Source organism: Silene latifolia, chromosome 6, assembly GCF_048544455.1.
Source record: "Silene latifolia isolate original U9 population chromosome 6, ASM4854445v1, whole genome shotgun sequence".
NCBI lineage: Eukaryota > Viridiplantae > Streptophyta > Magnoliopsida > Caryophyllales > Caryophyllaceae > Silene > Silene latifolia.
Window position 1 is genome coordinate 91,052,406 of NC_133531.1, and position 15,506 is coordinate 91,067,911.

Genomic DNA, 15,506 nt, shown 5'->3' on the forward strand with positions numbered 1-15,506 from the left:
CCACTCTTCGCCCTATAGACCACATACTAATGGCGCGGTAGAGGCAGCAAACAAGAACGTTGTCACAATTCTCAAAAAAATGATTGACAACTATCGAGATTGGCCAAGCAAGATACCCTTTGCTTTGTGGGGATATCGTACATCAGTTAGGACGCCCACTAGGGCTACTCCTTTCTATTTGACCTACAGCATGGAAGCTGTACAACCAGTCGAGTTAGAAATACCATCCTTGCGTATTTTACTCGAAAGTCAAATCCCAGAAGCCGATTGGAAGAGGGATAGATATGAAGAACTCATCCTCCTGGATGAATGTAGGCTACGCGCCTTGCATAACGTCCAAACATATCAAGCACGTATCAAACGGACCTTCAAAAAAAGGGTTAAGCCAAGGAACATCAAGGAAGGAGATTTAGTACTTAAGTCGGTTAGAGCTCTTTTACCTGTTGACCCACGGGGAAAATTCAAACCTAATTGGGCCGGACCATTTCTAGTCAAATCCATACTTCCAGGGGGTGCGGTTAGAATCACAGACCTAGACGGGAATGAGTTTTCCAACCCAACAAACCTCGACCAACTAAAACGGTATTATGCCTAGAATAGGAACAAAAACGCGCCTCGCGTAACCTCACGTGTCGCTCTTGTGGCACTAAATAAACGGCCCCTGGCCAAGGTGAAATAAGTTATTGTCACTTTGTTCTTGCACTTTGACAAATTTGTCATCCTCATATCATCAAATAAACTAAACTACACCTTCAGAGTAAGCATAAGCCCATGCTTATTTTCTAAGTTCATTACAAGATCTTGCTTAGAACAATTATTCTTTTACGTTTATTCGAACTACGCGCAAGGGTTTGATTTCATTTTCTTTAAATGAATACGTAGGCAATCCTTCACAGGATACAACCCCTTATTTTAAAATGTAAATAGAAGGACATTTGCATTGCATTTGGAATTCGACAAGAATAATAAATAGAAAATCGCAACGGTTTCAAAACCATTTAGCCTTTTTTATTTCATTCATTTTCTAGTAATAATAATACGCTACATAATAAAAATAAAAATAAAAATAGGCTAGGATTCTAAAAACCCCACCTTTTTATTACAACAATAATAATAATAGTAAATAATAATAAAAACTTGGGCTATTCCTCCATCTTCCCCTTGCCCTTGTCATTCTTGTCATACTTCTTGTCACGACCTCGAGCCGGACGCTCTTGCGCCACTTCAAACCTAATCACCAACGGTCTTTCTCGAGGCCTAGCTTTCCCATTTTTGTCAATCACTTTATCCACGACAGGAGAGGTCTTCGGTTTCTTCGAAGGATGAACAACTCGAAACCCGGCTTCCTCCTCTCCCTCAGTCAGATGCTTCTCTTTTGCTTTCTCCACCTCGCGCACCTTGTAGTCAACGGACTCGCGCTTCCACAATCTCTCGCGCTCTTCCGGAGTAGCAGCTTTCCTCCATCGCAGATAAGAATCCGACACCCATAAGGCATTAGCAGAAGAGTTCAAGAACAATATGTTTCTTTGAGCCCATTTAATGGCCCACTCCCTTCGGCTCTCTGTAGTAAGCGCCACGACAGTCTGCGGGACGGTATCAAGCTTCGGGATCGTCTGCTTTAACCCAACCTGTCTCGTCAGCCTTTCCGAGAAGATACACACCATGAATTCCAAGCCGGGAATGCGCACAGATCGACTAGGATCCAAAGAAGACACTCCAGTAACAGATTTGAGGTGCCACCATGGTACAATCCACCTAATCAAAGGGTCATCATCACTCTTCAGTTTTTTCTCCCAATAGTTGCAGACTCGAGTGAAGTCCACCATATACGGCCTGGTCCTCATTGCAATCGAACGAGCATGATAAGAAGGAACATGAACTGGGGGCTCAATCAATCGAAGCCGTTCCATAAGCCACACCTACCAAAAAGTGGGTATTAGACATCAAAACAAAAAAACAAAAAAAAAACGAAAGAAAAGAAAAAAACAAACAAAGAAAGCGAAAAAAGAAAAAAAAAACGAAAAGAAAAAAAAAACGAAAAAAAAAGAAAAAAAAAAGAAAAGAAAAAGAAGAGATTTTCTTTTACCTGCAAGATAACGGGACTCCCCAAATACGGTAGGTCACGATTGGCTTTCCTATTATCCAAGCCCAACAGGATCTCTCCTAAGCATAAGCAAGCTGGGCTTCTGCGCAGCTCCATTTGTTCAACTAAGCTCAGAAGACGGGGATCACCTCTCAAGTCTTCATCAACATGCCCTTGGAGGACATACACATGCAGCAAGCAGAATCCAAATGCCCTTCGCCTAGCAACATAAGAAACGGTGGGGTCGGCCCTATTAATAAATCGGTCTATGAAGTCCAACATTCGCACTCCTTTCGAGGTCACTAAACGATAAACCTCAAGCCTAGTCAACCCAAGCAAGTCTCTAAATTTACTCTTATACCCTTGCGAAGTAGAAGGAATGGCAGGCAAGTGTTCTGGGTCCCACCCACCAATCGCAGCAATTTCTTTAGGAAATGGGCAAATGTCGCCTCCAGGGAACGCAAAAACATGATAATTCGGGTCCCAATAATCAAGACAAGCATCTAAAAATGGCTTAACAACCTTGATAAGCTTCAAACTCAACAATGATCCAAGATTATAGGCGCCCATGTCGTGTTTCTCCATGTTGGAAAATTCGTTGGTCCATTCTTTTAGGCGAATCTCCAAAGTATTCATGATGAACGTTTATATTGAGAATTTTATGTAATAAGACGAAGAAGAGACGGAAGAATTATGTGAATAAAAGCTCTATCGACATCTCTATTTATACTAAAATCCGTTTCCAAAAATCTGCCAGAACAAAAACACCTGGGAACAGGCGCAGCACCTGCTGCGCCTCTTCAAAGGGACGCAGCTCTTGTTGCGCCTCTTCCTCAGCTAGGTTTATGTGATTTTCCGCGTTGGATCTTTCCTAAATTCCTCTACGAATAATTTCCTATTCCTACGGGTTATTATTTTGGCAAATATGTGGAAATTACCATATTTCGTGTTTCCTAATTCCGCGGGCACGCATTTCGAGACGATATCAACATTTTCGTCATTTTACCACACTTGTACATTTTCATTTTAGGAAATAATTTTCATTTTAATTCGTTATTTTAGGATATAATTCTCATTTTAATATAATTCATTTTAGGAAATAATTTTAATTCATTTCAAAATTTATATATTCATCTCATTTATATTTCTTTTATTCTTATTTCATTTCCTTCCTAACTTATAGGTTTCTATTTTTTCTTTTTTTAGGGGTAACCCTCCCTACCGTCCGGTCATTTCCGGCAAAATTGTGACACCCTCAATTTTAGCCTTAAATAAAGGCGTGAATTCTACGGAAAAAACTGACAGGATATGTTTGTAATTGGTTCAACTAGGTAAAACCTGTAATTTTTAAAACCTTCCTAAACCATTCACAAACAATTCCGGAAGAAGAGTGTCAAAACCTGCAAACGCTAACAACTAATTTACATGCCATAGCTAACGATAAGAAAATATAATGATACAACCCAAGGAAAAAGAGGGAGACATATGTCCCTTCAATTATATACACAACCAAAAGTTAAAAGGTTTCTACAAAAATAGCCAAACTAGGTCCAAGGTTCTCTTGCTCACTAGCTCGTCCGTGTACCCCAACTAAGCATCATCAACCTGTCAATCGCATTTTATACAAACACGAAAGCCACAATTCAGTGGGGAGTAACTTCGAGTCCTCCTAGCCACGAAATGTCATATTTAATGTAACATGTAGTGTAACATGTAAACAATATGATAAACCATTTAATTATCAAGTATTCTAACATGTGAACACTAAACTGACCAAACTAAACTATCATGTGAATCATAAAACAAATAGTAAACCCAACTTTATCAATTGTAACCGGCTTACATCTCACCTATTACAATTCATAAAATCACCATACAAGAAAGGGCAATATATCAAAGACAGGCATAAGTTCTTAGCACGGTCAATAGTCACTCTGTAACTCGAGTCTATACCACGAGGTAGGGAAGGTAATCGAACCGGTATCTTGGCTCAGTGGTTCTATCAAAACATGGCCAAGACACAACACAACCCTAGCCTAAAATCTGCGCAGACCTAGACATGCGGATACACACCACCGCACCCAAGACCCACAATTTTTCTAAAACAAAGTGAGTACCCTAAGTAGTCCACCAAAGGGTTGGCTAGTACTTAAGCTGACCACTTACTATCAAAATAAGTAACGAGGTCATGCCCCAACTTGGATATAATCCCACCAAGTCAGGAACACAAAGGCTATTAAGCAGTGAACATATACTCGTCAAAGACTATAAAGACCTATCTATGACAAACACAACAACCTGCAAGAAATATTCAATACCCATTCCAATTCTAGCAATTTTAACAATATTAAAGGTTTCAGGGAATCTAGGGCCGTTTCTACAATATAAGAAGCTACTCAAATCAATTAACTACACATGTGAAATAAAAATATAATAAATGGCCTAAAACAAGAAAAAGGCCGATTATCTAATTCATATAAAATTTCATCCAACCGAATTTTTACCCGCAAGCCCAGTCCTGCGACAGGTACGGGTTAAATTGCGGCTGACCAATCACACAATTGACTGACATCGAATCAGTCAAAGGGACTAAGGCTCAGTTTTCGGCACAATCATCAAAACATTGCAATTATTGCTATAAAATTCATTTTGAGCCTAATCATTACAATTTCATTTTATAATCTACCCTAACATGTGCAACTACCAATATAAACATAATTTTTACCATTAACATAATTTTTACTACTAATATGATTCAATTCAAAAGTGTACTCATATATAACTTATACTAACTATAACATTAATGGACCCGAAATGACAAATATTGCATGAAAAACCGCGAAACAAGCAACGGGCTGACCCGGGCCTGCCGTGGGCCTGCCGCCGCCACCCCCACACCTCCATTTTTCCGTTTTTGTTCATTTTAACTCGTTTTAAGCATTATCTAATCGTTCCCATACCATTTCCATACTATTATGAGAATTTAAACTAACAAAAGACATGCATGCAACCCATTTTATCATGTGAACATTTACTACTCAAGCAAAAATCACAAAAACATACAAAAAGCAAAGAATGTGACGATTATTCGTCGAGTAACTCGAAATATGTTACCTTAAGCTAGAAAATGAGCAATTAGCACCTTGAAAACCAAACCCTAACAAGCAACTAGCCACTATCTTCGACAATATACGAGTCCCCAAACTCGTCCTCCAAATCTTCACCTAAATAAACAATAAAAACACAATAATAAGTATAAAATACCGAAATTACCCAAATTCGTCTTAAAACAACTTAATGAAAACTGAAATTAAAACATACTAGGTTGTAGATCTCGAAGAGAGGATTCCGGAAATATAAATTTTATGAAAATCCGACAAGAAATGAGGAAGTTATGGCGAAATTTGGCTTAAAAAGCTTAAGTTGTATAAAAATGGTGTTTTGGAAGGTTTTAGAACATAGAGGAAGATGAAGTTGGTAAGAAAAATCAGAAAAAAGAAGGGGAAAGGAGGGGGTGCCGCGGGATAGGAGAGGAAAGGAGGAAGGGAGCGGGTTTAAGTCGGAATTTTACGAGTCGGTTTTGGCTCGTTTCAATAATAATTAGAACCGCCTGTCAATTGCAAATTCCGACAAGACCAAAGTTCTTAAACACGAGATTACAAGAAAATTGAATACTCATACGACCCATTTCCAAAATCGTTTACCCAATTTTCAAAAGAGTTGTAATTTTTTTCCCGATATGCCCAGTTTTCGAAATAAAAAGTTTTTACACGGTTTAAACTATTTTTAAACATTTCGAAACTATCAAAATAAATACTTTACTTCAAAATATAATAAAATTATATTTCTTTAAATTATTATTACTTCAAATACATTAATATTAAATTTTACTTGATTAATAAATTACTTCCGAAATATATTAACGGTCCGAAATTACGGGGTGTTACAATCACCCCTCCTTTTATAAAGTTTCGCCCTCGAAACTTAGAAGGAGAAATTATAGTATACAACATCTTAATAATTTAATTATAAGAAAAATATAGTTATCTTTTCAATGAAACGATGATACTCTTGTTGATCAGACAAGAACATCCACATTCATATCAAGATATAAAAATATTTCTACACCAATAAATGAGAAAACCCATTATTGGGACGTCACCAACAACGAGATTTAACATTCACTAATGTTAAAACCATTGAAAATCATAAAAGCATTTTCAAACTTTTAGTTTAAAATTCTATAATAAGAATAATATCTTTACTAATTATGATTAAATAAGGCTTAGTAACTCGGAAAAAGAGTAAGAAAAGGAATACCTTACGAGAATAATTCAGGATATTTAGCTAACATAGAAGCTTCAGTTTCCCAAGTCTCTTCTTCGACATTTCCACAACGCCAAAGAACACGGACTAAAGGTACAACTTTGCTCCTAAGTTGCTTATTGGCTTTTTCAAGAATCCGAATTGGCCTTTCTTCAACCACCAAGTTAGGCTCCAATTCAAGAATCTCTTCTTGGATGATATGGCTAGGGTCACTAATGTACTTCCTCAACTGAGAAACATGGAAGACATTGTGAACCTTGCTCAGATTTGGGGGCAATTCTAAACGGTAAGCAGCAGGACCAATCTTTTCAATCACCCGGAAAGGTCCAATATATTTAGGGCTCAGCTTCCCTTTAACGCCAAACCGTTTCACCCCTTTCATAGGTGACACTTTAAGGAATACTTGATCATCAACCTCAAAAGAAAGTGGTCGACGACGGACATCAGCATATGATTTTTGACGATCCTGAGCGGCCTTCATCCGCTCCCGAATGATTTTAACTTGTTCAATGGACTCGGTCAACAAATCAGGTCCTAACATTGGAACATTTCGGCTTTGATCCCAACAGACTGGAGTACGGCATTTTATACCGTACAGAGCTTCATATGGTGCCATTTTAATGGCGGCTTGATAGCTGTTGTTGTAAGAGAACTCAACCAGAGGTAAACATTTCTCCCAAGAAGTTTGGAAATCTACGGCACAGGCACGAAGAAGATCCTCTAAAGTTTGAATTGTTCTCTCGGTTTGACCATCAGTGGCGGCGTGAAAAGCAGTGCTCATTAATAGTTTACTACCCAAGGCCTCTTGTAATGCAGTCCAGAAACGAGAACAAAATCAAGGGTCTCGATCTGAAACAATATCTTTAGGAATCCCATGATAGCGCACTATCTCATCCACATAGGCACGAGCTAGAACTTCTAATCTCCAGGTCTCTTTGATGGGAATAAACCGAGCACACTTAGTCAATCGGTCCACAACCACCCAAACAGCATTCTTCCCCGAGGAAGTCCTGGGTAAAGCCATCACAAAATCCATGGATATAGACTCCCATTTCCAAAGAGGAACATCCAAGGGTTGAAGCAAACCCCCGGGCTTTTGATGCTCTATCTTTACTTTCTGGCAGGTGAGGCATTTACTGACATACTCCATAACTTCAATCTTCATCCTAGGCCACCAGAATTGCAATCTCAAATCTTTGTACATTTTAGTACCTCCCGGATGAATGGAGTAAGGAGAGAGGTGTGCTTCATCAAGAACTCTTTTTCTCAAATCGGCTGCACTCGGAACATAGATTCTACCATGATAACGAAGATACCCATCATCATCAATCTTACAATCCTTAGCTTGCCCAAGTTGAACTTTAGCTCGAATGGATTTGAAAGTAGGATCATCGGAAAGGCTAGCACGGATCTCACGGTAGAAGTCAGGTTCGGCTGACATGGCATCAAGATGATGAGAGCCCCTTTTTACAAGGCTTACTCCTAATTTTTGAAGTTCTAAAGCAAGTTCAGGAGGTAAGTCCCGAAAAGAATTCAAAGAATGACAGGATTTTCTGCTAAGAGCATCAACCACCACATTAGCTTTTCCTTCGTGATAAATTAGATCGGCATCATAGTCATTCACCAATTCTAACCATCTTCTTTGTCTCATGTTCAGATCTTTTTGGGTAAAGAGATATTTCAGGCTTTTGTGGTCGGTATAGATGTTGCAATGGACTCCAATGAGGTAGTGTCTCCAAATCTTTAAAGCATGCACCACCGCAGCTAATTCAAGATCATGAGTCGGGTAGTTAACTTCATGAACTCTAAGCTGTCGAGAGGCATACGCAATAACTTTCCCTTTTTGCATCAAGACACAACCTATACCATGCTTAGAAGCATCACAGTAAACATCAAAGTCCACTCCTTCTTCAGGTAAGGTCAACACCGGAGCGGTAGTCAACCTCTTTTTCAATTCCTGGAAGGCATTTTCACACTCTTCAGACCACACAAACTTAGACTCTTTCTTCAGCAACTGAGTCATCGGCCTAGCAATCTTTGAAAAATCCTTCACAAAACGCCGATAGTAACCCGCCAAGCCAAGGAAACTACGGATTTCATAAACATTGGTCGGACTTTTCCAACTAACAACGGCTTCAATCTTGGCAGGATCTACCATAACGCCCTCTTTCGAAATGACATGTCCAAGGAAGGTCACTTTAGATAACCAGAATTCACATTTAGAGAATTTAGCATACCATTTTTCACGGCGCAAAATCTCCAAAATAGCACGAAGGTGTTTGGCATGTTCTTCTTCAGATTTAGAATAGATCAAGATGTCATCAATGAACACTACAACGCATTTGTCGAGGTGTTCTCTGAAAGTACGGTTCATCTGATCCATGAATACTGCTGGAGCATTGGTCAAACCGAATGGCATTACCGTAAACTCGAAATGACCATATCTCGTACTGAAGGCGGTTTTAGGAATGTCAGCTTCTCGGACTGGAATTTGATGATAGCCCGAGCGAAGATCAATTTTAGAAAAAGTAGAAGCACCACGGAGTTGATCAAAAAGATCATCAATTCTAGGAAGAGGATATTTATTCTTAATAGTAACCCGGTTAAGTTCACGATAATCTATGCATAACCGCATAGATCCATCCTTCTTTCTTACAAAGAGAACAGGAGCACCCCAAGGTGAAGAGCTAGGTCGGATAAAACCTTTGGCAATCAAATCATCCAGCTGAGCCTTCAGCTCTTTCATTTCAGACGGTGCCAGCCTATAAGGAGCTTTAGCAATAGGGCCGGTACCAGGAATGATATCAATAGTAAATTCAACTTCCCTTTCAAAAAGAATTCCCGGTAGCTCATCAGGAAAAACATCGGGAAATTCACAAACTACATGAATGTTCTCTTTAGGAGGCAGAGAGGAAGAATCAGAAGGAGTCACCATACACAAGAAGGCTTGATGACCCTTTTTCATCGCATTGACAAACTTCATAGCAGAAATTAATTTAGTACCGGTTTGTCTTTTAACCATTTGATAAGACACACGGTGACCTGAAGGGCTTGTAAGAATTATTTTCTGGTCTCGACATTCAAATCGAGCATGATAAGTATGTAACCAATCCATGCCCAAAATGACATCAAATTCTTCAAGCGGAAATTGGAAAAGATTTGCTGGAAATATAGATCCCGCAATAGAAATAGGGATTTCCGGATAGATTTTAGAACAGGAAAAGACATCACCAGAGGGTAAGGATATAGATGTGCTTTCTTCATGTGATGATTCAAGTGATAGTTTATCGGAGAGTTTCATTGAAATAAAAGATAAAGAGGCACCCGTATCAAATAGTATCAAACAGGGAACATCAAAAATAGAAAATGTACCAGTAATGATATCAGGGTGTGCCTCAGCTTCTGCTCGGCTCATGACAAAGATACGGCCCTTCGGCCTCACTGGCCTCACTGAGGCGGCAGGAGTAGTAGGAGCCGTCACCTTCTTCTCCGGGCAAACATTGGCCTTGTGGCCCGGTTTGTTGCAAGAAAAGCATATGATAGGATCAACGAAACATTTACCAGGATGTGCTGGTTTCTTACAGTTATAGCACATTCGGTCTTTAGTACCTTTATCGTCGTTAAAAGCTAAAGATTGACCACCCCGGTTAACTTGCACATTAGAAACAAATCTCCTCTTATTTGGGTCAGAGGGAGAAGAGATAAACCTAGGTGAAGGAGTATAAGGCCTAGAAGATGGATATAAAGGCCTCTTGCCAAGACTAGAACTAGTTGCACGAGCTTCATTTTCAATCTCTTTCAATGAATTCTCAGCCCATAAAACATCATTATAAATTGAAACAAAGCTAGTGGAGTCTCGACGGACCATGCTTTTAATCTTAGGAGAGAGCTTTTCAAGATAAAAGAAGGCTTTTTCATTGTCATCCTTCACCAATCTAGTGGCATAATGAGCCAACTCGTTGAATTTATCAGTGAAGGCCTGAACAGGAAGGCTTCCTTGCTTTAATTCCATGAATCCCTTCAACTTCTGCTGCTTAAGTTCTTGCGGATAAAATCGGGCCTCCACTAATTCCTTGAAACGTTCCCAGTCAAATCCCGGTTCAGATGAAACGGTAGGCCCAGTCATGGACCACCATCGATCTGCTTCTCGTACTAGGAAGTGAGATGCCAGCTTCACCTTATGTTCCTTCTTAACATCATACAACGTAAAGCTTTTCTCTAACTCCCGAAACCACCCTGTAAGAGCAACTGGATCAATCTCTCCACCATAAGTGGGAGTGTTGATTCGGGTTAATTGATTGGCCACCCAAGTATAGGTGCCTGGAGTACCCTCAGCAGGCGGGGGAGGAAGAGGAGCTTGTTGATTCTGCTGATTTTGTTGGTTTTGGAGAATTTGAGTAAGAACTAGTAAAATAGCATCATCAATTCTTCTTGGCGGAGCCATCTTACAAAAGAGAAAATTTAATTAGTACCTAACAATTAGCAATCACAAACAGACTACCACATAAAATCCTAAATCTACCCATCCTACCCATCTCTCAAGTTTATTATTTAAAGGTCAAGTGATTTTAAGTAGGGTGCACAAACGTGCATCGGGAGCAACAAGCTCTGATATCAACTGTGACACCCTCAATTTTAGCCTTAAATAAAGGCGTGAATTCTACGGAAAAAACTGACAGGATATGTTTGTAATTGGTTCAACTAGGTAAAACCTGTAATTTTTAAAACCTTCCTAAACCATTCACAAACAATTCCGGAAGAAGAGTGTCAAAACCTGCAAACGCTAACAACTAATTTACATGCCATAGCTAACGATAAGAAAATATAATGATACAACCCAAGGAAAAAGAGGGAGACATATGTCCCTTCAATTATATACACAACCAAAAGTTAAAAGGTTTCTACAAAAATAGCCAAACTAGGTCCAAGGTTCTCTTGCTCACTAGCTCGTCCGTGTACCCCAACTAAGCATCATCAACCTGTCAATCGCATTTTATACAAACACGAAAGCCACAATTCAGTGGGGAGTAACTTCGAGTCCTCCCAGCCACGAAATGTCATATTTAATGTAACATGTAGTGTAACATGTAAACAATATGATAAACCATTTAATTATCAAGTATTCTAACATGTGAACACTAAACTGACCAATCTAAACTATCATGTGAATCATATAACAAATAGTAAACCAAACTTTATCAATTGTAACCGGCTTACATCTCACCTATTACAATTCATAAAATCACCATACAAGAAAGGGCAATATATCAAAGACAGGCATAAGTTCTTAGCACGGTCAATAGTCACTCTGTAACTCGAGTCTATACCACGAGGTAGGGAAGGTAATCGAACCGGTATCTTGGCTCAGAGGTTCTATCAAAACATGGCCAAGACACAACACAACCCTAGCCTAAACACTGCGCAGACCTAGACATGCAGATACACACCACCGCACCCAAGACCCACAATTTTTCTAAAACAAAGTGAGTACCTTAAGGAGTCCACCAAAGGGTTGGCTAGTACTTAAGCTGACCACTTACTATCAAAATAAGTAACGAGGTCATGCCCCAACTTGGATATAATACCACCAAGTCAGGAACACAAAGGCTATTAAGCAGTGAACATATACTCGTCAAAGACTATAAAGACCTATCTATGACAAACACAAAGAACTCGCAAGAAATATTCAATACCCATTCCAATTCTAGCAATTTTAACAATATTAAAGGTTTCAGGGAATCTAGGGCCGTTTCTACAATATAAGAAGCTACTCAAATCAATTAACTACACATGTGAAATAAAAATATAATAAATGGCCTAAAACAAGAAAAAGGCCGATTATCTAATTCATATAAAATTTCATCCAACCGAATTTTTACCCGCAACCCCGATCCGCGACATGCACGGGTTAAATTGCGTCGACCAATCACACAATTGATCGACATCGAATCATCAAAGGGACTAAGGCTCGGTTTTTAAGCACAATCATCAAAACATTGCAATTATTGCTATAAAATTCATTTTGAGCCTAATCATTACAATTTCATTTTATAATCTACCCTAACATGTGCAACTACCAATATAAACATAATTTTTACCATTAACATAATTTTTACTACTAATATGATTCAATTCAAAAGTGTACTCATATATAACTTATACTAACTATAACATTAATGGACCCGAAATGACAAATATTGCATGAAAAACCGCGAAACAAGCAACGGGCTGACCCGGGCCAGCCGTGGGTCTGCCGGGTCTGCTGCCGCCACCCCCACACCTCCATTTTTCTGTTTTTGTTCATTTTAACTCGTTTTAAGCATTATCTAATCGTTCCCATACCATTTCCATACTATTATGAGAATTTAAACTAACAAAAGACATGCATGCAACCCATTTTATCATGTGAAAATTTACTACTCAAGCAAAAATCACAAAAACATACAAAAAGCAAAGAATGTGACGATTATTCGTCGAGTAACTCGAAATATGTTACCTTAAGCTAGAAAATGAGCAATTAACACCTTGAAAACCAAACCCTAACAAGCAACTAGCCACTATCTTCGACAATATACGAGTCCCCAAACTCGTCCTCCAAATCTTCACCTAAATAAACAATAAAAACACAATAATAAGTATAAAATACCGAAATTACCCAAATTCGTCTTAAAACAACTTAATGAAAACTGAAATTAAAACATACTAGGTTGTAGATCTCGAAGAGAGGATTCCGGAAATATAAATTTTATGAAAATCCGACAAGAAATGAGGAAGTTATGGCGAAATTTGGCTTAAAAAGCTTAAGTTGTATAAAAATGGTGTTTTGGAAGGTTTTAGAACATAGAGGAAGATGAAGTTGGTAAGAAAAATCAGAAAAAAGAAGGGGAAAGGAGGGGGTGCCGCGGGATAGGAGAGGAAAGGAGGAAGGGAGCGGGTTTAAGTCGGGATTTTACGAGTCGGTTTTGGCTCGTTTCGATAATAATTAGAACCGCTTGTCAATTGCAAATTCCGACAAGACCAAAGTTCTTAAACACGAGATTACAAGAAAATTGAATACTCATACGACCCATTTCCAAAATCGTTTACCCAATTTTCAAAAGAGTTGTAATTTTTTTTCCCGATATGCCCATTTTTCGAAATAAAAAGTTTTTACACGGTTTAAACTATTTTTAAACATTTGGAAACTATCAAAATAAATACTTTACTTCAAAATATAATAAAATTATATTTCTTTAAATTATTATTACTTCAAATACATTAATATTAAATTTTACTTGATTAATAAATTACTTCCGAAATATATTAACGGTCCGAAATTACGGGGTGTTACAAAATTTTTGCATTTTTTGCATTTTTTTCTTGCATTTTTGCGTGCTTTTGAGTCATTCGTTTTGCGCTAATTCAGGCCATGTGTATATACAAATGTATGTTCTACGTGATTTCTATGTAAATTTCGGCAGCATGACGGCATAAACCGTCATCTACCAAACCTGTTCAAAGCTAACCTGCAGGTACAAGCAACGCAACCCAGCAGCCAAAGGCACTCAGGCCATCATATACAACCAAAAGGGAAACGTACAATAAACTGGGGGCTCGAGCCCCAAGCAAAGTCCAAATGTTCAAAATGAAGTTCCCAGTATGTACAAATGTGCGAAGTACAAACAACAACCAAACAAAACTACTGCCGGTCGCCCTCCAGCTCCGCAACTCTCGCCTCAAGAGCGGCAACCTCGGCGTCACGAACCTCAAGCTCCCTCAACAAGCGAGCTGTCTCCTCCCGAGACTGAGCCAACTCTCGCTTCAGCTCGCGGTCCCCCTGTAAACAACAAAATTGGCTCATGTCAATCATTTCAAGCAATTACAAGAAAAGTTGGAAAATCAAAATAGGCACAAGGTTCATACCTGACGACCTCGACCGCCGACAAGTGCCTCCATAACGCCACGAACCGAGACGGCGCAACCTGCATTTTCAAAAAGAAGTTCTCAATAATTGAATAAAGTTCAACCAAATGTGTTCTTACACGAAAATCATGCAAATTAGAGGCTCACCCTCCGAATCAGATGCTGCCAATCGTCCAAGCCAGCATCCCTAACAGCCACGTCAAAGTCACGCAGCTCGGAGAGCGTCGTCCTCCCGGTCGTGTCAGTGTACTCGAGGGTCTCGGGGTACTTTGGGGGCTCGATGCCCGCCGCCTCAACCTCCTGTAAAGTCGAATCTTTCCCATTAATCGATGATCTTTCATCGTAATCTCAAAATCAAGGATAAAGGAGAGTAAAGATGCTCACCACAACCGACCAGTACGCCAACCTCCCGTAGAGGAACGCCGAGTAGTCCTCGCCAGGAAAAAGGAAGGCGTCACCACCAACGCCAGCCAAGTCAGCCTCCCTCTCAGCCTCATAAGGCTCCCTGAACATCGTCCTAGGAGGATCGATGGGAACCGTCAACACGTCCCGAGAGCACTGACGAGTCAAGCGCTCGCCCAAGTACCACACATGACCCATCGACGTCCTCAACAGCAGCCGGCTCGAGCTCCTAGGTCGAAGGACCTCAGCCACAAAAGGAGGCGCGTCAGCGTACTCCGCCTAAAGCCTGGGCACCCACTGGGACAAGACAAACAAGGGATCATTCTTGTGATCGATAAAAGCAATATAGAAGCAAAATGAATATAAGTGAGACGCTCACGTTGTCCAGCTGAAGGGCGTTCACGTCCCGCCGATAGACGCCGTGAGAAGAACGCCTTCTCTTCGTCCGACACATCACCCAATCCCTCACGACGGGATAGGCCTTCTCCAACGGCTCCGTCCTCTTAGGCGAGAGGCTCGGAAAGTAGGAGTACACCCACGCCTGTAAAGCGAGATAGTTAATGACGATCTTTCGTAATTTGATAAGGAAAAGAATTGATTTTAGTCTAAATAAAGGTTCATACCTCCAACAATAGTCCAGGGCCGACAACACCAGGAGAAGTCCCCTTCTCCATCAACTCCGGACGAACCATGGCCCTCATGAAGCGGATGAGGACCGCAAAACCAGCAGTGACCCAGTCCCAACGCCCTAGGGAGCTCAGGTCAGAAAGGAAGGGAAGATGCTTCGTCGACA